This window comes from Triticum aestivum, chromosome 1B (genome assembly GCF_018294505.1).
Source record: "Triticum aestivum cultivar Chinese Spring chromosome 1B, IWGSC CS RefSeq v2.1, whole genome shotgun sequence".
Taxonomy (NCBI): domain Eukaryota; kingdom Viridiplantae; phylum Streptophyta; class Magnoliopsida; order Poales; family Poaceae; genus Triticum; species Triticum aestivum.
Genome location: NC_057795.1, coordinates 273459646 through 273482792, shown reverse-complemented (window position 1 = coordinate 273482792; position 23147 = coordinate 273459646).

Genomic DNA, 23147 nt, shown 5'->3' with positions numbered 1-23147 from the left:
TCATGTAGTTGTCATCGTATTTGTGGCAAAGCCACCATTCATAATTATTTCATACGTGTCACTATTGATTCATTACATATCCTCGTACACCGCCAGAGGCATCCACATAGAGTCATATTTTGTTCTAAGTATTGAGTTGTAATTCTTGAGTTGTAAGTAAATAAAAGTGTGATGATCTTCATTATTAGAGCATTGTCCCAAGTGAGGAAAGGATGATGGAGACTATGATTCCCTCAGAAGTCGGGATGAGAGTCCGAACTTTATCAAAAATAAAAGAGGCCAAAGAAGCCCAAATAAAAAAAGAGGCCAAAGAAGCCCACCAAAATAAAAAAAAGAGAGAAAAGGAGAGAAGGGACAATGTTACTATGCATTTTCCATATTTGTGCTTCAAAGTAGCACCATGATGTTTATGATAGAGAGTCTCCTATGTTGTCACTTTCATATACTAGAGGGAATTTTTCATTACAGAACTTGGCTTGTATATTCCAATGATGGGCTTCCTCAAAATGCCCTAGGTCTTCGTGAGCAAGCAAGTTGGATGCACACCCACTTAGTTTCTTTTGTTGAGCTTTCATGCACTTATAGCTCTAGTGCATCCGTTGCATGGCAATCCCTACTCACTCACATTGATATATATTAATGGGCATCTCCATAGCCCTTTGATACGCCAAGTTGATGTGAGACTATATTCTCCTTTTTTGTCTTCTCCACAACCACCATTCTATTCCACATATAGTGCTATATCCATGGCTCACGCTCATGTATTGCGTGAAAGTTGTAAAGGTTTGAGAACATCAAAAGTATGAAACAATTGCTTGGCTTGTCATCGGGGTTGTGCATGATTTAAATATTTTGCGTGATGAAGATACATCATAACAAGACTATATGATTTTGTAGGGATATCTTTCTTTAGCCATGTTATTTTGAGATGACATGATTGCTTTGTTAGTATGCTTGAAGTATTATTACTCTTATGTCAATATGAACTTTTATCTTGAATCATTTGGATCTGAACATTCATGCCACAATAAAGAAAATTACATTGAGAAATATGCTAGGTAGCATTCCACATCAAAAATTCTGTTTTTATCATTTACCTACTCAAGGACAAGCATGAATTAAGCTTGGGGATGCCTGATACGTCTCCAACGTATCTATAATTTTTTATTGTTCCATGCTATTATACTACCCGTTTTGGATGTTTATGGGCTTTACTATACACTTTTATATCATTTTTGGGACTAACCTATTAACCGGAGGCCCAGCCCAAATTGCTATTTTTTTGCCTATTTCAGTGTTTCGCAGAAAAGGAATATCAAATGGAGTCCAAATGGAATGAAACCTTCGGGAGTGGTCTTTTTGGAACAAACGCAATCTAGGAGACTCGGAGTGGACGTCAAGAACTAAACGAGGCGGCCACGAGGGTCCAAGGCACGCCCTAGGGGGGCGGGCGCGCCCCCACCCTCGTCGGCCCCTCGTTGCTCCCCTGACCGACTTCCTTCGCCTATATATATCTACGTACCCCAAAAACATCCAGGAGTACCACGAAACCCTATTTCCACTGCCGCAACCTTCTGTACCCGTGAGATCCGATCTTGGAGCCTTTTTTGGTGCTCCACCAGAGGGGGATCAATCACGGAGGGCTTCTACATCAACACCATAGCCTCTCCGATGAGTTCTGAGTAGTTTACCACAGACCTTCGGGTCCATAGTTATTAGCTAGATGGCTTCTTCTCTCTCTCTGAATCTCAGTACAAAGTTCTCCTCGATCTTCTTGGAGATCTATTCGATGTAACTCTTTTTGCGGTGTGTTTGTCGAGATCCAATGAATTATGGGTTTAGGATAAAGTTTATCTATGAGAAATATTTGCATCTCCTCTGAATTCTTTATGTATGATTGGTTATCTTTGCAAGTCTCTTTGAATTATCAGTTTGGTTTGGCCTACTAGATTGATCTTTCTTGCAATGGGAGAAGTGCTTAGCTTTGGGTTCAATCTTGCGGTGTCCTTTCTGCCTTCCAAATAATGGTCAAAGTCATTAGAACATTCATAACAAGTTGATACGAACTCACAAAAATGCAAATAAGATATCATGATGTTCAGATGACATCACCTACATTTGCATGTAATTTTTATTCATGAAAAAAATATTGTTTATACCTTGTTATTTTTAATAATGTTAATAATATTAATTACCTTGGGTGGTTTAAATGGTGCTTTTGTCCTGAATGCAAATGATATGCTCATACAGGTAATGTTTATCTGAACATTTTGATATCTTATTTGCATTTTTCTGGGTTCTTGTGAATTAGTTATGAATTTTCAAAGTTTTAGTCAAACGGTCAAATGGCATTCGAGGGACCTCGATGGAAAAAGTAAGGGCAAAACTGAGCAAGCTCGAAAAGTAAGGGCAAAACCCGTGGGTAGGAACCAACTAGGGGTAAAAATGCAATTGTCCCTATATCATATTGCTTGAGTTTATCCCTCTACATCATGTCATCTTGCCTAATGCGTTACTCCGTTCTTATGAATACTCTAGATGCATGCTGGATAGTGGTCAATGTATGGAGTAATAGTAGTAGATGCAGAATGGTTTCGATCTACTTGTCGCGGACGTGATGCCTATATACATGATCATGCCTAGATATTCTCTTAACTATGCACTTTTCTATCAATTGCTCGACAGTAATTTGTTCACCCACCATAATACTTATCTTATCTTGAGAGAAGCCCCTAGTGAAACCTATGGCCCTCGAGTCTATTTTCCATCATATAAGTTTCCGATCTACTTTATTTTGCTACCTTTACTTTTCAATCTATATCATAAAAATACCAAAAATATTTATCTTATCTTATTATCTCTATCAGATCTCACTTCCGCAAGTGGCCGTGAAGGGCTTGACGACCCCTTTATCGCGTTGGTTGCGAGGTTCTAGTTTGTTTGTGTAGGTACGAGGGACTTGCGTGTAGCCTCCTACTGGATTGATACCTTGGTTCTCAAAAACTGAGGGAAATATCCCTCTACTGGATCTCACTCCTTTGCTGCATCACCCTTTCCTCTTCAAGGGAAAACCAATGTAGTGCTCAAGAGGTAGCAGAACGCAATTGAGCTCCTGCAAATAGCGGTTGCACAGTAAGAGAAATATTCATACAGTTGCCATGAGGTGCACCCAACCCCCCTCCCAAGCCACAGTTATAGCCAACGCGTTGAGTCGCCGGCGGTTTCCAGCAGTAAACAACATCGTCGACCGCCCCAGGACGACCCGCCCCGTGGGAACAACACGCCCCTTACTCATCCTCAGGGGATTGTGGACGAGCCCAAAGCCCACCGAGAGGTAGACGCGGCTCAACTAGGGGCTTACCAGCAGCCTCCGGTGACTCCTTTGGCCTTAGTAGGAGCTGGGACAACTTCCAGGACGGCCGGAGTACCATGTTTAGTGTCAGCTTTGCATAATGAACATCTGCCTAATGATTTCAAGGGCCCTCGCAAAGTGCCTAACTACACAGATGATCTTCATCCAGAGGGCTGGATCGAGAGTTATGAGTTAGCCATGGAGATGTTGGATGTCAATGACACGGTCTATGTGAAGTACTTTATTATGATGTTGGATGGGCCAGCTCGTACATGGTAAAAAGGATTACCTCCTAATTCCATCAACTCATGGGCAGAGTTGAAAGCACGGTTCATGAAAAAAAATTCAAGGGACATGCAAGCAGCCTCTAACGATTATCGATCTAGGTAACTGTGTGCAGCATGAGGATGAGTTGGCTCAGCATTGCGTCCGACAAGTCTCAGCAATTATTCACTCGTTAGATAGTATTGCCACGAGTCAGGCGGTTTTGATCTTGGAGAAGAACTGTCAATTTGTCCCCCTTAAGCAAAAACTCAGGCGTCTTAAACGTCATTGCACTAACATGGGTGAGCTCATGATGGCTCTCATTAAGTATGCAGACTCTGACAACACCAAGGACCCCGAGTTTAATGATAAGAAATCCAGCATGTGTAAAGAGAGTGTCAATGGTAAGGGTCAGTGGCAGAACATGGGAGGCCATAATGGCAACAACCAGGGTAACGGTGGTAAGCGCAGACACCCGAACGGCGGGTCATGTCTAGTGTCTAACACCAACATCGGGTATAAGAATTAGTGCCGCAATGGCAATGGTAAGCCGCCCTTTGGCAGTGCAAAGCCTTTTAATCTTAAGGTGGCACTTAATGACCCATGCCCAAAGCACAGTCTTCCCAACAAGCCATCCACTCATGCTTGAAAGGATTGTTGGGTTATGCGAGAGTTCAGGAATTATAGCCTCAGTCAGAATCACGGCAATAATAATGGGCCGCCCGGTCAGGATCCGGTTCACAGGGGTCCGGCTTTGGTGGTGGCGACTCAAATTATGGCTATCAAGATCAAGGTAACCAAGGTGGTTATAATTGATGTCTGCTAGAACTACGTCGGTATTTCCCCAAAGAGGAAGGGATGATGCAGCACACTGATAGTAGGTAATTCCCTCAGTGATGAGACCAAGGTTATCGAACCAGTAGGAGAATAAAGCAACACTACATAAACAGCTCCTGGACACAAATAACAAATACTCGCAACCCACGTGTTAAAGAGGTTGTTAATCCCTTTCGGGTAACGGCATCAGAAATTGGCAAACACACGTGAGAGAGTTGTAAATATTGATAGGTCGAACGCCAAATAAAATCAAAGGAAAATAGATCGCAAAGGCAAATAATTTGGGAAAGAGACCCGGCGGCCGTAGATCTCACTAGTGGCTTCTCTCGACAAAAATAACAACTGGTGGGTGAATAAATTACTGTTGGGCAATTGATAGAACTTCCAATAATCATGACGATATCCAGGCAATGATCATTATATAGGCATCATGTCCAAGATTAGTAGACCAACTCCTGCCTGCATCTACTACTATTACTCCACACATCGACCGCTATCCAGCATGCATCTAGTGTATTAAGTTAATGGAGAAACCGAGTAATGCAATAAGAACGATGACATGATGTAGAAAAGATATATTTATGTAGAAATAGAACCGATCATTTTATCCTTAGTAGCAACGATACATACGTGTCGGTTTGCCTTCTGTCACTAGGATCAAGCACCATAAGATTGAACCCACTACAAAGCACCTCTTCATACAAAGCACCTCTTCCCATTGCAAGATAAATGGATCAAGTTGGCCAAACAATACCCAAATATCAGAGAATACATATGAGGCTATAAGCAATCATGCATAGAAGAGATCAAAGAAGACTCAAATAACTTTCATGGATAAAAAGATAGATCCGATCATAAACTCAAAGTTCATCCGATCCCAACAAACACACCGCAAAAAGAGTTAAATCATATGGATCTCCAAGAGACCATTGTATTGAGCATCAAACGAGAGAGATGAAGCCATCTAGCTAATAACTACAGACCCAAAGGTCTACAAGAGACTACTCACGCATCATTGGAGAGGCACCAATGAACATGATGCACCCCTCCGTGATGGTGTCTAGATTGGATCTGGTGGTTCTCGACTCTACGGCGGCAGGAATTGATTTTCGTCGACTCCCCTAGGGTTTCTGGAATATTGGGGTATTTATAGAGCAAAGAGTCGGTTCAGGGGGCACCCGAGGTGGGCACAACTCACCAGGGGCACGCCTGGGCCTCCAAGCATGCCCTCGTGGGTTGTGCTCCCCTCGGAGCACCCCCCAGGCGATTCTCCGGACCACTGGATGTCTCCCAGTCCAAAAAAATCCTCAAAAAGTATCGTTGCGTTTGGACTCCATTTTGTATTGATTTCTTGCGATGTAAAAGATATGCAAAAAACAGCAACTGGCACTTGGCACTATGTCAATAGGTTAGTACCAAAAAATAATATAAATGACTATAAAATGATTATAAAACATCCAAGAATGATAATATAATAGCATGGAACAATAAAAAATTATAGATACGTTGGAGACGTATCAATAACCAATTGTCTGGTCAGGGTAACCAGCAGCAAGGTAATCAGTCAGGGTATCAGAGTAATCCAAAGCAGCTCAATGGTGGCCAGTACCATGTTTTCATCACAACACATTGCAAACGAGATCAGAAAGGTTCATAAGCGGGCGGTTCATGCAATAGAGCTGGCTGTTCCACATTATTTGAGATGGTCTGAGCACACGATATCATGGAGCAGGGTAGATCACTCGCTGCAGGTTGATAACCCGGGTCATTTAGCCCTTCTGGTGTCCCCTCAAGTTGGTGGTTATAAGTTTACTAAGGTGCTTATGGACGGTGGTAGCAGCATCAACATCATACACTATGACACTTTCCGTTCGATGAATTTAACTAACAAGGATCTTAAGCTGTCTTCCATAGTCTTCCACGGTGTGGTGCCTGGTAAGTCGGCGTATCGTGCCGAAAAATTGCCCTGGAAGTAGCCTTTGGTGATGACTATGATTACAGAGTATCGACACTGTGGTTCGAAGTGGTCAAAATCAAGAGTCCGTATCATGATTTGTTCGGACAGCTGGCTCGCGCTAAGTTTATGGCTCGCCCTTTCTATGTCTATTTACACCTCAAGATGCCAGTGCGAAAGGGCACAATTACGGTCCATGGTGATTGAAAAGTCACCTTGGAATGTGAGCAAGGGGACGTGGTTATGCAGAGTTAGCTTGTGCTACAGAGGAGTTTAAGTTTTACAAGGATAATGTTGACCCGGCTGATATGACCTCTCCGAAGAAGCCCACCACTGAGTAAGACCCTTTGTTCAAATTTAAGTCGCTGATGATACTAAGGAAGTTGATTTTGTCCCTGGCGACTCATCTAAGTAGTTCATTGTGGGGGCTAATATGGATCCTAAATACTAAAGCGTGCTCGTCGAGTTCATCTGTGAGAATCGGGACATCTTTGCATGGAAACCTTCTCACATGTCGGGTGTGCCAAGAGAATTCGTTGAGCACACTCTTAATCTGGATCCTAAGTTTAAGCCGGTCAAACAGTTCCTCCATCGTTTCAATGAAAAGTGATGTAAGGCTATTGGAGAAGAGGTGGCCTGACTCCTAGCGGTTGGGTTTATCGTGGAAGTTTTTCACCCCGAATGGTTGGCAAACCTTGTGCTTGTACTCAAGAAGAACGGTACACGGCGTATGTGTGTTGACTATACAGATCTCAACAAAGCTTGTCCAGCTGATCCGTTTGCTCTCCCCCATATTGACCAAATAATTGATGCAACGGCGGGTTGTGAGAGCTTATGCTTCCTGGATGCTTATTCTAGTTATCATCAGATCAAGATGGTAGTCAAAGACCAAGAGAAGACGGCTTTCATCACACCTTTTGGAGCTTTCTGCTATGTTTCTATGCCTTTTGGGCTCAAGAGTGCTCAGGCAACTAACCAACGATGTGTTCAGAATTGTTTTCACAGTTAGATTGGGTGCAACGTTCATGCTTATGTGGATGATATTGTGGTTAAGTCTAGGAAGAAGAAGACTCTCCTGGATGATCTAGCAAAAACTTTTGACAATCACCGGGTCTACAAAATGATGCTTAACCCGGCCAAATGTGTTTTTGGTGTGCCTGCAGGTAAACTGTTGGGGTTCCTATCTCAGAGCGGGGCATTGAGGCTAACCCGGAGAAGATAAAGGCCATCACTTCGCTTTCTAAGCTGGCGTGTGTCAATGACGTCCAATGTTTGGCGGGTCGCTCACATCTTTAAGCCGGTTCATAAGTTGCCTAGAAGAGAAGGCAATTCCTTTATATCAGATGATGAAGAAGACATATCACTTTGTTTGGAGTGATGCTGCCAAGGAGGAATTTGAAGCGCTCAAGAAACAATTAGCTGAGCAGCCCATCCTTGTTGCTCCCACTAAAAAAGAGCCTTTGCTCCTGTACGTGGCTGCTAATAACAAGGAAGTCAGCGTGGCAGTTGTTGTGGAGTGTAAGGAGGCGGGTAAGGAGTACCCAGTTCAGCGGTCGGCTTACTTTGTCAGTGAGGTGTCGACTGAGTCCAAGCAATAATATCCACATTGGCAGAAACTGGTGTTTGGGGTGTTCATGGCGAGTCGCAAGCTGAAGCATTACTTACTTGGACATCCTATTACTGTGGTCAGCTCAGCTCCTTTAGGAAATATTATTCAGGACAGAGAAGCCACGGGCCAGGTTGCTAAGTGGGCAATTGAACTTGGACCTCATAATTTGAAGTATGTGCCAAGAACAGCCATCAAGTCTCAAGATTTGCTGGATTTCATCAATGATTGGACAGAGTTCCAGACACCTGAGGAGAGGCCCGACAACACATATTGGACAATCCACCTTGATGGGTCCAAGCAATTGGAGGGCTCGGGGGCTGGAGTTGTTTTGACTTCCCCACGAGGTGACAAATTCTGTTATGTCTTAAGATTAATGTTTCCTTGTAGTAACAATGCAGCTGAGTATGAAGGCTTGCTCCGTGGCCTTCGTATGGCTAAGGAAAGGAATTTAAGCTGGGTCAGGTGCTTGGGCGACTCAGACCTTGTGGCGCAGCAAGTCTCTGGCAAGTGGGACTCTAAAGACCCACTCATGGCGGCTTATCGCCAGGCGGTTGATAATATTGCTTGTGACTTTAAGGGTTATCAGGTGGATCGCCTTAATCGATGGAAAATGAGGCGGCTAATGCACTGTCCTGGCATGGGTCTCAACGTAAGCCGGTGCCACCTAATGTATTCCTTGATGTGTTACACAATCCTTCGGTCAAGATACCATCTGGAGAAGACCTTGTTCTCCCTGACCCGAAGGCGTAGTTGGTGGCGGCTCTTCATGCTATTCCTGACTGGACGTTGCCTTATCTAGCTTATATGGCCCGGGGCGAGTTACCCGAAGATGAAACGTTGGCAGGATAGATCACGTGTAGGTCTAAGTCTATGACTATTTTCAACGGCGAGTTACATCGATGTAGTGTGACAGGCGTGTTCCAACGCTATATTTCTCCTGAGGAGGGCCATGAAATTTTATGAGAGATTCATGAAGGCGATTGTGGTCATCACGCTGGCTCAAAATATTTGGTTGCAAAAGCTTTTCGTGATGGGTTTTATTAGTTAACGGCTCATGCTGATGCAGATGATATTGTAAGCAAGTGCGATGGGTGTGAGAAATTTTCCAGACAAGCTCATGTGCCAGCTCAGGAATTGGATATGATCACAATAACTTGGTCGTTTACAGACTTGGGTCTAGATATGGTTGGACCATCAAGAGATCTAAGGATAACAAGACCCATCTTCTGGTGGCGGTTGACAAGTTTACCAGGTGGATTGAGGAAGTGCCGGTTAGCAATTGTGACGCGGCGACTATGGTTCAGTTTGTTAAAAAGTTGATCTTGCATTTTGGTTATCCTCATAATATCATCACCGATAATGGCACTAATCTGTCTAAGGGTGCTATGAAAGAGTTCTGTCAAAGAGAGCATATCCATATTAATGTTTCCTCGCTCATCCGTACTCTAATGGTCAAGCAGAATGGGCTAACCAAGAGATTTTGAGAGGCATTAAGCCTCGGTTTATGGTTCCTTTGGAGAACGCCGGGTTGTTGGGTTGAAGAGCTCCCTTCCGTCCTTTGGAGTATCAAAACCACCCCGAACAAATCAATAGGCTATACGTCTTTCTTCATGGCTTATGGCGCAGAGGTAGTTCTCCCAAGCGATATTCGTCATGACTTGCCTAGGGTGGCGGCTTACATTGAAGCTGATAATGAGACGGCATGTCAGAATGCACTTTGATGCTTTGGATGAAGAGCGTGATCTTGCGGTGTCTCATTCAGCAATCTATCAGCAAAACCTACATTGCTATCACAGTCATAGGGTTCAAAGCTGGACTTTTCAAGAGGGCAACTTAGTGCTCTGTTTGATTCAAGATCAGACAGGGATGCTTAAACTTTCACCACCTTGGGAAGGATGTTTTTTGGTCAGAAAAAATCTCAACAACGGGTCCTACTACCTCATTGACATACAAGAGAACAAAGATTCCCGCCCGTCTGAGAAGGAGACCAACAAGGCTTGGAACATTGCTCATCTTCGGCCTTACTACACTTGAGTCCTTGGCTCTCATCATTGTATATGCCTTCATCGATGTACATAGCTTTTTATGAGCAGTATAATAAAGCCGACATCCCAAAGTTTTGAGGCCTCTATCGTTTCATCTCAAATTTTCTGAGCAAGAGTCATTATTGATTAATCATCAGGTCATTTGGGGGCTTCATGCTCTATGAGCATAGCTTTATAACCCTCTTGATCGGCTTTTATGCCGTGTTATAGGTCATTTGTGGGCTTCCTGCTCTATGCGCATAGCTTCATAACCCTCTTGATCGGCTTTATGCCATGTTATAGGTCGCTTGGGGGCTTCCTACTCTATGAGCATAGCTTCATAACCCTCTTGATGGGCTATTATGACATATTATAGGTCATTTTGGGACTTCCTACTTTATGAGCATAGCTTTTATAGCCCTCTTGATTGGCTTTCATGCCATAGGACGCTTGGGGGCTTCCTGCTCTATGAGCATAGCTTTATAACCCTCTTGATCGGCTTTTATGCCATGTTATAGGTCATTTGGGGGCTTCCTGCTCTATGAGCATAGCTTCATAACCCTCTTGATCGGCTTTTATGCCATGTTATAGGTCATTTGGGTGCTTCCTGCCTATGAGCATAGCTTCATAACCCTCTTGATGGGCTTTTATGCCATGTTATAGATCATTTTGGGGCTTCCTACTCTATGAGCATAGCTTTTATAACCCTCTTGATCGGCTTTCATGCCATAGGACGCTTGGGGGCTTCCTGCTCCATCAGCATAGCTTTTATAACCCACTTGACCGGCTTTCATGCCATGACTGGGTTAAACCTTCATGTTTGCAACTTGCTACTCCACGAGGTGACCCGCCGTATTCTTGACAGTCAATCTTTTATATAAGACCCTGAACTCGTCAAGGTTAAAATGGTGGCTTATGCCACGTGAGAGACGGCTTACAATGACCTAGGAAAAACCCACATGTCTACTGCAGTCTCTCCACTACGTGGCCCGTTCATACTCTTACTAGTCAATATTGTCAATAAGACCCTGAACTAGTTAAAGTTTAAATGACAGATTTATGTCATGTAGAGCCGGCTTATGGGATGATAGGCTTTCATGCCAAGCTTCTTTGAAGCAACAAATTGAGTTTTTTAAAAACCAAGCTATTTTGGTCGTGCTTTATAAGCCGGCCTAATATATATTTGAGTCATACATGCTTTGTTTCTATTTTGTAGATGAAAATTTGTTGGGTCATATAAGATCCAGGTTATATTGCTCTACATTGGGCTTACTGAGGTTATAAGCCGTCGGGGTGATCTTCTCAAAGTGGGGATATGGCTCTAAGTCGCCTTGGATTGTTGGGTTATTTGACTCGCCCTGGATTGTGACCATAAGTCGCTAGTGCAAGACACTATTGGATCTTTTACATATTATATCAAGCTTTCAAGAAACTTTGGCAAAGTTGAAAAATTAAATATAATACATGATCAAAAAGATTGTGTTGCTAAAGCATAGTTGGAAAAACATGAAAGAAGGCATGGCTGAGCAGATAATTGTTTTTCAGCTACCTATTACAAGGCTACAGCTGAGCCCAATAGTTTTTGACCAAGTATTTCTGGAGTTACATCACTTTGTTGAGCTGGCATCAGCGTTGTCCGGGTTCTGGCCTGGCGGGTTATTGTCATCCTAGTGCCTTGATGTAGAGGCCTTTGGCTCATCCCGTGACGGCTCTGCCTTGTCTACCATCTAAAGACTAGCCAATGTCCAGTCGATGCTGGTTAAATCCTCAAAGGTAGCTTCATTGTTAAGAATAAGCGAAGGATCAAGGTCAGGGGCAGAATTGTGGTTACGCCTTGGAGGAGTTAAATCCACAGTTTCATGAGACGACGGCTTGATATAGGTGTTGTTGCTGTCATAACCCGCCTGATATTTGGATGGATCCACCTCTTGCGCAAGTTGACACCCTAGAAGCTGCATCTGCCTAGCATATTTGGCAAAATATTCTTCTTTGAAGACCGAGCCATCGTCATTGAACTCTGTACACCCGCTGGCCATTTCTGCCGGGTCTAGCTCTTATTGCCAAGCCTTAGCCCGTCTTAATGCATTAAGGGCTACTGTGCGGGTGGTTGATAGCTTTATTTCTTAAATCTGTGATGGCACAGTTGATAGATGTTCCAGCACAGTCTTGATAGTAGTTCGAGGTTTCTTAAAACTTGCTACGGTGACAAGGGTTCACAGGCTCCCAAACTAAAGTTGCTCCGTTAATGAGCAAACAACTTTAAGTTACAATAGCATGTTTTGGCCAAGGTTGGCACTCCTGGAGCCTACTATACAATTGCAAAACAAGTCAGTTGAGTTAAGCAATCAAGTCTTTTGAGTGGCCAGGTGGGTTACAACATTTGCATTGATGTATGAGTAGGTTCAATTGAATACAAGTTTTAACTTACCAAAGATGGTGGGTATCCTTTGGGATATATGTTGTTTTAAGCCGGCAAGCTCGCCAGTGACCGGCTTAAGTTGCTTCTCAGCCTCTTCTGCTCTTTTCAACAGTGCAGTTTTGGCAGTGTCCCAGGAGGTTCTCTCAGCATCAAAGCCTGCCTTAATCCTCTCAATATTTTTCCAATGATGATTTTAGGCTTAATTTAGCCTTGGCGCGTTCGCTTTGCTACGTCTTCAGATTTTTCTTCAACTCGGCAAAGTTTGACTTGCCCAAACTCAAAGCCTCCTGCCATGGGTAACAAGCAATGGTAAGATGGTAAAGTTCACATTTAACAATGATTTTCAAGTCCAAGCACATTGCAGGCAATATACTTGTCAGTTGGGAGCTAATGTAGGTCATTTCAATTTATATTATGACCTGGCTCCAGATAAGCCGGCCCTTGGGGGCTACATATTTGGTTCTCATAAGTGGTTACAAGACTTGGCTCATCTTGTCAAGATAAGCCGGCCCTTGGGGGCTACATATTTGGCTCTCACAAATGATTAAAAAGACCCGGCTCATCTTATCAAGATAAGCCGGCCCTTCGGGGCTACACTTTGGAAAATTTCACAAGTCTCAAGCATACTCAATATTACTCCTATACTTAAGACTTGGGGGCTAGTATGGGTATATATATACAAGATTAAAGTGGAGTTTGATATATTCATACCTCATATTTCTGCTTCATACGATGGACTAATTCGGCTTCCATATCCTAGCTTGTGTGAAGGCGTCTCAATTAGCCCGCGTGCACCTCACCTACATTGAATGAGGAATAGATCTCTAGATCCAACTTGGCCTTGCCTTTCTCCAATGAAGGTGATTCTTCTTTGGTACTATGCTTGGTTAGCATACTGGAGGCTCCTGGCGCTGTATAAGCCATCCCAGTGATAGTAATATCATCAGAATTCTTCTCAGGAGGGATATTTTCAGTTGATTTCGCAGGAGAGGGCAGTTTAGGACTTGGCGGGTCAAGGCTGATTGCTAGGTTAACCTTAGTGTCCATAGGCTCAAAGGTTGAAGCATCAGTCCTTGGAGGCGAGTCATCTTGTTGGTTCATAGGATCTTCAGGATTTTGGCTTGAGGCCTCAGGGGCCTCTGGCACCTGCTTCTCTAGCTCAGAAGCCTTGGGATGTTTGGAATAGCTGCCCACCTTTTGTTTCTTACCTGCATTTGCTTTGCCCCTGTGACAAGAATACAAGAGTTTATGCGTATATAACCACAAGGTGTTTATCAATAGATGAAAGTGCTTACCCCTGGGCGATAACAAAGATAGGAAGTTGTGTTCCGGTTGAGTTGCCAAAGCATGGAGGCATTCTTTGATAGTTTGAATCAGAAGGATTAAGAGGTTGATGCATGAGACCAGCCTTTGGAAGGGATAGAGTCGGGCTGTGAGGCACCTCATTACGATGTTTCCGGGGAGCCGGCGTGTTGGATAAGTTGGCCATTAGGTCTTCAGTGCTGCCGCTCTGGGTCTAACGCCTTGATTCGTGCTGCTATTTCTTCAAAAGAAAATTGGTGTCCAAATGAGCAAGAGGATGATAAAATCTTACTTTTTGGATGACCAACGTGTTTCTTTCTTGGCAAGGGTTCTAAGTCAGAGGAGATAGTAGTTACCTCTGCTTCATGAGTCTGGCTTGTCTCCGCTTCATCCTGAGAGGAATCAACATCAATAAGTTGCATAAAGAGAAGACCAAGGGAGTCAAGTGAGGGAGTCCTGGACTAAGGGGTCTTCGGACAGAGGGACTATATACTTTGGCCGTACTATTGGGCTATGAACATACAAGATAGAAGACTTCATCCCGTGTCCGGATGGGACTCTCCTTTGTGTGGAAGGCAAGCTTGGCAATTCGGATATGTAGATTCCTTTCTCTGTAACCGACTTTGTACAAGCCTAGTCCCTCCTGGTGTCTATATAAACCGGAGGGTTTAGACTTCTAGAGTTAGAGCGACAATCATCATAACCTCATAGGCTAGACTTCTAGGGTTTAGCCATTACGATCTCATGGTAGATCAACTCTTGTAATACTCATATTCATCAAGATCAGTCAAGCAGGAAGTAGGGTATTACCTCCATAGAGAGGGCCTGAACCTGGGTAAACAACGTGTCGCCCTCCTCCTGTTACCATTAGCCTTAGACGCACAGTTCGGGACCCCCTACCCAAGATCCGCCAGTTTTGACACCGACATTGGTGCTTTCATTGAGAGTTGCGCTGCGTCATCGAAGATAGGCTTGATGGATCCATCAATCGTCTACAACAATGCAGTCTATGGGTAGATCTTCCTCCCCGGACAGATCTTCATATTTAGCGACTTCGCACTGTGCGCCAACTCGCTTGGTCATCTAGAGTAGATCGACAGCTACGCCCCTGGCCACCAGGTCAGATTTGGAAGCCTGAATTTTGTGGCCAATAGCTGCGGAGACTTGATCTCTGACAGATTTGAGCCCATGATGGCTGTCCTCGGCCACTACGATGAAAATGACCTTGATCTGTCATCTGGCGGCATATAGGAGATAGCGCCTGTGACCGTCCCGGCCCTAGAGCCGGAGCATACTGCATCATCTGAGGACGGGAAGCTCAACCCCGCTCAGGAGGCCGCAGACTCAGCGGTGCTCGAGCCACACACAGACCCAACATCAGGCTGGGCTTGTGTTACCGGAACCTTGGACTCGTCTCCGACCATGGATTCCGGACCGCGTGCATCCGCGTCCATCGAACCTAATTGGGCGCCGGTCTTGGAGTTCAGCTCCGCGGACATCTTCTAGCCCTCGCCTTTTGGTGAGGTGTTAAATTCATTGAAATCCCTCTCCCTGTCAGGGGGTTCTCGGCCGAACTATGTTCGGTTCGAATGGGAAGCGGACGACGAAGAACTTCATTTCCCACCCACCACCCACTTTATAGCCACTGTCGATGACTTAACTGACATGCTTGATTACGACTCCGAAGACATTGACGGTATGGACGACGATGCCGGAGAGGAGCAAGAACCAATGCCTACAGGGCGTTGGACAGCCACCTCCTCATACGACGTATATATGGTGGATACACCCAAAGAAAACAACAGCGACGATGAAAATCCAGTCAAGGATAAACCTCCTGAGATACAGCCGAAGCACCAAAGTCAGCGGCGCACTCTAAACCACGCCGTAGTAAAAATAGCAATACCATCACAGAAGAGGACAACACTCCTGACGATGCCGAAAACAATGAAGACCCTGTTGAGCCGACCTCCGAACAGGAGGAACGGGATGATGGGCGAGTTGGCCCTGGCGAACAGGCCATGAACGAAGACTCGGAGGATAGCAACTACCTTCCGCTCTCTGAGGACGAGGTTAGCCTCGGTGACGAAGATTTCATCGTGCCTGAAGAGCTCGCCAAATAGGAACGCTTTAAGCGTTAGCTAATTGCCACTGCAAGAAGCCCGAAAAATAAGCAGCAGCAGCTTCAAGCTGATCAAGATCTGCTCAATGAAAGATGGACTGATGTCCTGTAGCCAAGAAATATGGCCTCGAGCGCCCAACCAAAAGCTACCCAAAGCACAAACTGTTACCACAGTTCAATGACGAGGCGCTGGAGCCCGTCCTACCAAGGCACAATACGGCTGACCGACCACCACGTGGCCGGGACAAAACGGCACCTCAAGCCGAATACCAATCCACATTGCCTCGCAGAACAAACAGAAATGCAACAGCTCGGGGGTATACACATGGCCTGTGACACGACTTGGAAAAGAGAGCAGGTCAGACAAGATCAATCTATGGATCACGGGGGTGTGCCTTGACGCGCGAGGATGGCCATCTGGCTGAACGCGACAAACACAACCACGTCCGGGCCGAAAACCGCAGACGAGCTCCATCCGAGCTACGTCACGACTTGGCCCGATATAGATGCGCTGCAAACCCCCTTTGCTTCACTGACGAAGTAATGGGACATGACTTCCGAGAAGGGTTTAAACCCGTAAACATCGAATCATATGATGGCACAACACACCCCGCGGTGTGGATTGAGGATTTTCTTCTCCACATTCATATGGCCCGCGGCGATGATCTTCACGCCATCAAATACCTCCTGCTCAAACTAAAGTAACCAGCTAGATATTGGTTAAACAGTTTGCCCGAAAACTCCATTGACAGCTGGGAGGAATTGGAGGGCGCCTTCCTCGACAACTACCAAGGCACATAGGTCCGACCTCCGGATGCCGATGACCCGAGTCATATAATCCAACAGCCCGGAGAGTCAGCCAGGAAATTCTAGACTCGGTTCCTAACTAAAAAAAGCCAGATCGTCGACTGTCCGGACGCCGATGCCCTAGCGGCCTTTAAGCACAACATCCGCGATAAATGGCTGGCCAGACACCTCGGCCAGGAAAAACCGAAGTCCATGTTAGCCCATACGGCACTCATGACCCGCTTCTGTGCGGGCGAAGACAGCTGGCTAGCCCGTAGCAACAACAATACAAGCGACCCTGGCACTTCTGAAGCCAGAAAGAGCAACGGCAAGCCCCGATGCAATAGACATAAGCGTCGAAACAACAGTGATGGTACCGAAGACACGGCGGTCAACGCTGGATTCAGCAGCTCTAAGTCCGGTCAGTGGAAGAAGCCATTTAAAAGGAACAATCCGTGCTCGTCCAGTCTGGAACGCATACTCGATCCACCATGCCAAATCCATGGCATTCCGGATAAACCAGCCAATCATACCAATAGGGAATGTTGGGTTTTCAAACAGGCCGGCAAGTTAAATGTCGAGAATAAGGAGAAAGGGTCGCAAAGCAAGGATGATGACGAGGAACCCCGACCACCGAATGCAGGGGGACAGAACAAATCCCCCCCCCCCAAGTCAAAATAGTGAACATGATATACGCCACCCATATCCCCAAGAGGGAGCGCAAGCGCGCACTCAGGGACGTCTATGCAATGGAGCCAGTCACCCCAACGTTCAACCCATGGTCCTCCTGTCCAATCACATTCGATCGCAGGGACCATCCAACCAGTATCCGTCATGGTGGTTCAGCCGCACTGGTCCTTGACCCAGTTATTGATGGGTTGCACCTCACACGAGTCCTCATGGATGGTTGCAGCAGCCTAAACCTGCTCAATCAGGATACAATGCGCAAAATGGGTATCGATCCCTCAAGGATCAAGCCCACCAAAACCACCTTTAAAGGTGTCATACCAAGTGTAGAGGCCTGTTGTACAGGCTCAATCACACTAGAAGTGGTCTTCGGGTCCCCGGATAATTTTTGAAGCGAAGAGTTAATCTTCGATATCGTCCCCTTCCACAGTGGTTATCACGCACTACTCGGACGAACCGCATTTGCTCGATTCAATGTGGTGCCGCACGATGCCTACCTCAAGCTCAAGATGCCCGGACCTCGCGGTGTTATAATAGTCAATGGAAATACGGAGCGCTCCCTCCGTACTGAGGAGCAGACTGCGGCCCTTCCAGCAGAAGTACAGAGTCTTTCTTAGGCAGAGCCTCAATTCGGCAATGAAGACCCCGGACACTGTCAAGCGAGTCCGAACTACTCTACAGCAGGACCGTCCAGCTCGTCCAAAGCTCAACTAGCAATTTGGCCCCCGTCCCAGTCCCAATCAAGCGGTGAAATTTGTGTCGCGCGTACATAACTACGCACTCAAAATACCATGGGCATGGACGGAGGCGGAGCTAGACCATGATCCATAATGCGGCTCAACCGCCTTTGGATCTGTCAGGACCCCGACTCGATGTCACATCGATCTAGCTGGTAACACCTCATATCACTTTGCGGCCTCACGCACGGTATCCCCACGGGTGTCGCCTTACCTTTGCCCGGGACCGTTTGCGCCTTTTGGCTCACGTATATGATAGTGTCGCTAGCATCCATATGATAAAGAGCCCGGGCTGACATGACTAGTCGTAAACCCAAAGTGGCACAGACTTACAGGGACAGGCATCCATGACCCAGCTTCGAACGTGTCGGTCATCAGCAAGTGGGTCCGGGCTGTAGCACTGGGCTAGCAGGACTCCGGTAAACCGGGCTGTAGCGGGCTAACAGGACTCCGGTACTCAAAGCGTGACATTTCCCCGAAGGGACAGACACAGGAACGAAGAAGGACACATGCCGGCCAGCCTAAGTGTTCCAGAGCAGTAGCAAGCTACCATGGCTCAGCGGTAACACTAGGAGACATTTCCCGGTAAGAGAGGCTACTAAAGATAAACAACTAGATAGTCAGATCCCACACATACCAAGCATTTCAATCATACACACAATATGCTCGATATGTGCAAATACAACGAAGCATCACAACATGACTCTATGACACAAGTACTTTATTTAAGGCTCAGGGAGCCATACATATCATACACACAGGTACGGGTCTCACGACCCAACATACAAGTCATACAGTCATACAAGCCAACAGCGGAAGTACTTTGTCTGGGTACAGACAACTAGTAAAATAAAAGAGGCTTGGAAGCCTAACTATACTACGTGGTCCATCACAAGCTCAGGGTCACCACCTGGGTCTTTAGCCTACTCGTTGATGTCAACGTCTACATAGAACCCATCAGAAGGGGTTGCAGCGTCTTCTGTAAAAATGTAGATTATAGCAACATGAGTACAAAGGTACTCAGCAAGACTTACATCAGATCCTACATACATGCATAGTATCAAGAAGGGTCGGTGGAGTTATTGCAGCAAGCCAGCTTTGACTCTTGGCTAGACTATCCTACGATACTCCAACTTGAAATAGTTTTGCGCACACGAGTCCACTACTCACCACTTCAATACACTACCGAGGATCCACCTCCGTCTTCCTACGGAAGAGCCATCCTCGGCACTCACACTTATCTTGAGGCTTTTAATAGTTTCCATTTACTTGTCTATGAACTGTATAGGCAACCAAGTAGTCCTTTACCGCGGACGCGGCTATTCGAATAGATCATGATAACCCTGCAGGGGTGTACTTCTTCATACACGCTCTCACCACTTATCGTCGTTTACACGACATGTACTCGGCAACCTTCAAGCGGAAGCCCAACGTGGGTGTCGGCCACGACCTACCTAATCACCTAAGCCTCCAGTCCAGGTTTATCGCCTATTCAGGTTCCATCCGCAGGGAGTCCGGCCGAGGTTTCCCATACGGCCCCGAACGATGTGAACAGGGTTCCCGAGATACCTAACGGGTATTCGGTACACCGTGCCACGTACCTACCGCATCACAGCCCACCCCTACGGTCAGCGCTGTCCACGGCCTCCAGTAGGCTACAAACACCAGAAACTACTTGCAACTCCTGGACGGAGAACTAGGGTGAATAAGAAGTCGAGAGGGTCCATTGGTTTCGGGCCCAATGCATGGTAGTAGCTGATTCTTAAATCACACATACAGATCTCAGTGCTTAAGGTCGGCTTCAATGAAACAACCCACCATGTACTCCTACATGGCCTCTCATCGATACCTTTACCAAATCGTGTTCACCACACCACTCTCATTACCGACATAATCATTTCACTCTAGCCCATCACCCAGATGAACCAGACCTGACACGACTCTAAGCATAGCAGGCATAGCAAGGTAGGAACAACACATACATATGGCTCAATCAACTCCTACACATGCTAGTGGGTTTCATCTAGTTACTGTGGCAATGACAGGTCATGCAGAGGAAATGGGTTCAACTACCGTAGCACACAGCAGTTTGAATCGCGTTGTCTTAATGCAGTAAAAGAGAGCAGGAGCGAGAACATGGGATTGTATCGATATGATCAAATGGTTGGTTGCTTGCCTGATGGTTCGTTGCACGGATACGGTTCTTCGTTAGGGTAATCACGGTACTCCTCGGGAACAGATCCTGTCGCAAAGGACACCGATACACAAACATCACCAAACAATATGCAACAATATGATGCATGCATGAAACATGGCAATATGAGTGTGTTGGGCTAATGCAACTAAAACCAGATGGGTTTGAACAAATTTGAATCAAGGATTCAAATTTCAAATTCAAATATGGCCTTTTAAAGTGCTTTTCCTTGTTCTGATTAAAACATCAATTTAACTTGTTTGATCATGCATGAAAATAGTACAGATGGATAGATTGGATTTTTCTGATCATTTTTCATATATAATTTGTCCAATTTGGAGTTACAGAATAAAAGTTATGAATTTTTGAAGTTTAAATAATATTCTGGAATTTCCTGATTTAATTTAAATCCAGAAATTCAATTACTGCGTCAGCCTGACGTCAGTGTGACGTCAGCAGGTCAACGGAACTGGTCCAGGTCAAACCTGACAGTGGGTCCCGCATGTCAGGGTGATTAATTTAATTAAAACTTAATTAAAACTAATCCTGTTTAATTAGCAGGGCTGGGCCCCACCTGTCATTGACTCAGGGGAGTCAACCAGGGCCCACCCGTGGTCAAAGTCAGTGTCGGCTGCCGGCGTTTAGTCGCCGGCGAGCCCGACGCGGCGGCGGGAGTGGTTTTGGTCGTTTCGGCCACCAAATGGACCGCGGAGGCCACCGGAGTGGAGCTGAGGACAACCCGCAGCTCTTGGCGGAGTCCGTTGGGGTCGGGGTGGCCGGAGTCGACGCCGGCGACGACTTTGGCGGCCACCGAGGTTCGGTCGGAGGTGAACTTGGTGCTAGAGGGTTCGGTGAGGCTCGTGGAGTGGCTAGCTAGGTGCTGTGGAACGCGGTGAGCAAGATGGACACCATCTTGTGGCCGGAGGATGACCGGGAGCACGTCGGCGACGAGGTCCACGGCGGTGGGTGCGGTTGAGCTCCGGGAGGTTGCTACACGGCTCGGGAGCAAGAACGGAAGGGAGGGGAAGATGGCTAAGCTCACAGTGAGTGCGACGGAGTCCTTGGTGCGGCCGGAGATGGACCGGAGCGACGACGGCGTTGAAGGGGATCTCCGGCGACGGTGAGCTCGGGCGAGGTCGGTGCGGTGGTCTCGGGCGTTGCGAGCGCTCGGGGCTCGGCTGCTCGATGAAGTGGACAGCGGCGGAGCTCCTGGACACGGTGAGACGGCGTGGAGACGACGGGGAGCACGGCTACGACGGTGGTGCGGCGATGGTGGCGTCGGCCATGGCTGGGGCGTGCGAGGGGGAGGAGCTGGAGAGGAGAGGGGGTGTCTGGGGGGTTCGGGGGAGAGAGAGAGGCCGATCCACGTCGTCACCTGGCGAGGGGAGCGGCGAGGCGGCGAGCAGGTGCGTGGCGCACGCCGCGGTCGCCGTCGGGCACCTGCCTGCCTGCCTGGCCGGCAAGCAGCTCGCTGGAGCGGTGCTGGGCTGGGCCGGCAGGTGGGCTGGCTAGTGGGCCTGCGGTGGCGCCAGGTAGGGTTTTCCCTTTTTTTTCTATTTCTGTTTTTATTTAATATATCTGCAACTTTGTTGAATTAAATAAAATACCTAGACAACTCCAAAAATCACCAAACTACTCCTGGTCCATAGTTGGATTATTTCCAACATGAAACATTTTAGTTTGGAGATATTTGAGCATTTAAATATTTTATATAATTTTAAATGCCCAAATTCAAATAGTTATGATTTAATTCAAAAACCCTAGGATGGCCTAGGAAAATGTGCACCACTTTTGCAGAGGTTCTGAACCAAGACAAAAATGATGGGCATTTTAGAAGGGCATTTCAGGTTCATTGAAAATTATTTTAGTAAACCCTAGTTGGTTTCAGAGGGGACTGGGGGTTCTGTCATCCCCATTTCAAGTTTCTGATGAATGAGTAAACATGATGCAACACTCTAATGCATGACTAGCTAGGGTGTGACAACTCACCCCCACTCAAAAGAATCTCGTCCCGAGATTTGGGTTCCTCCGGGAAGAAGGCGGGATACTCGAGTCGAAGACGATCCTCCCTTTCCCAAGTTGCTTCATCTTCAGAATGGTGCGACCATTGAACTTTGAGGAACTTGATGTTATGACGTCGCGTGGTACGCTCGGCCTGATCGAGGATACGGATGGGGTACTCTCGATATGTAAGATCATCTTGGAGATCAAGCGTTTCGTGGTCCACTTCACGGATAGGATCCGAGAAGCAACGCCTGAGTTGAGAAACGTGGAAGACATCGTGAACTCTGGAGAGGTGCGGAGGTAGTTCCAATTGGTAGGCAACTTCTCCTCGTTTGGCAAGAATGCGAAAAGGTCCAATGTAACGAGGAGCCAATTTGCCTTTGATACCGAAACGATGGGTTCCCTTCAGAGGGGTGACCCGAAGATAAGCCTTCTCGTCAACCTCGAAAGTCATAGCCTTATGTTTTCGGTCATATTGACTCTTTTGACGGGATTGGGCTGTTTTCAACTTTTCACGAACGATACGAACTTGTTCTTCTGCTTCCTGAATCATATCCGGGCCAAAGAATTGTCTTTCCCCGGTCTCTGACCAGTTAAGGGGTGTTCGACATCGTCGTCCATAGAGAACTTCAAAAGGGGCTTTACCCAAGCTAGATTGATAGCTGTTGTTGTAAGCGAATTCGGCAAATGGAAGGCACTTCTCCCAGTCCATTCCGAACGAGATAACAGAGGCTCGAAGCATGTCTTCTAGAATTTGGTTGACGCGTTCCACTTGACCACTTGACTGAGGGTGGAAAGCGGTGCTAAAGGAGAGACGGGTTCCCATAGCATTTTGGAAACTTTCCCAAAATCGAGA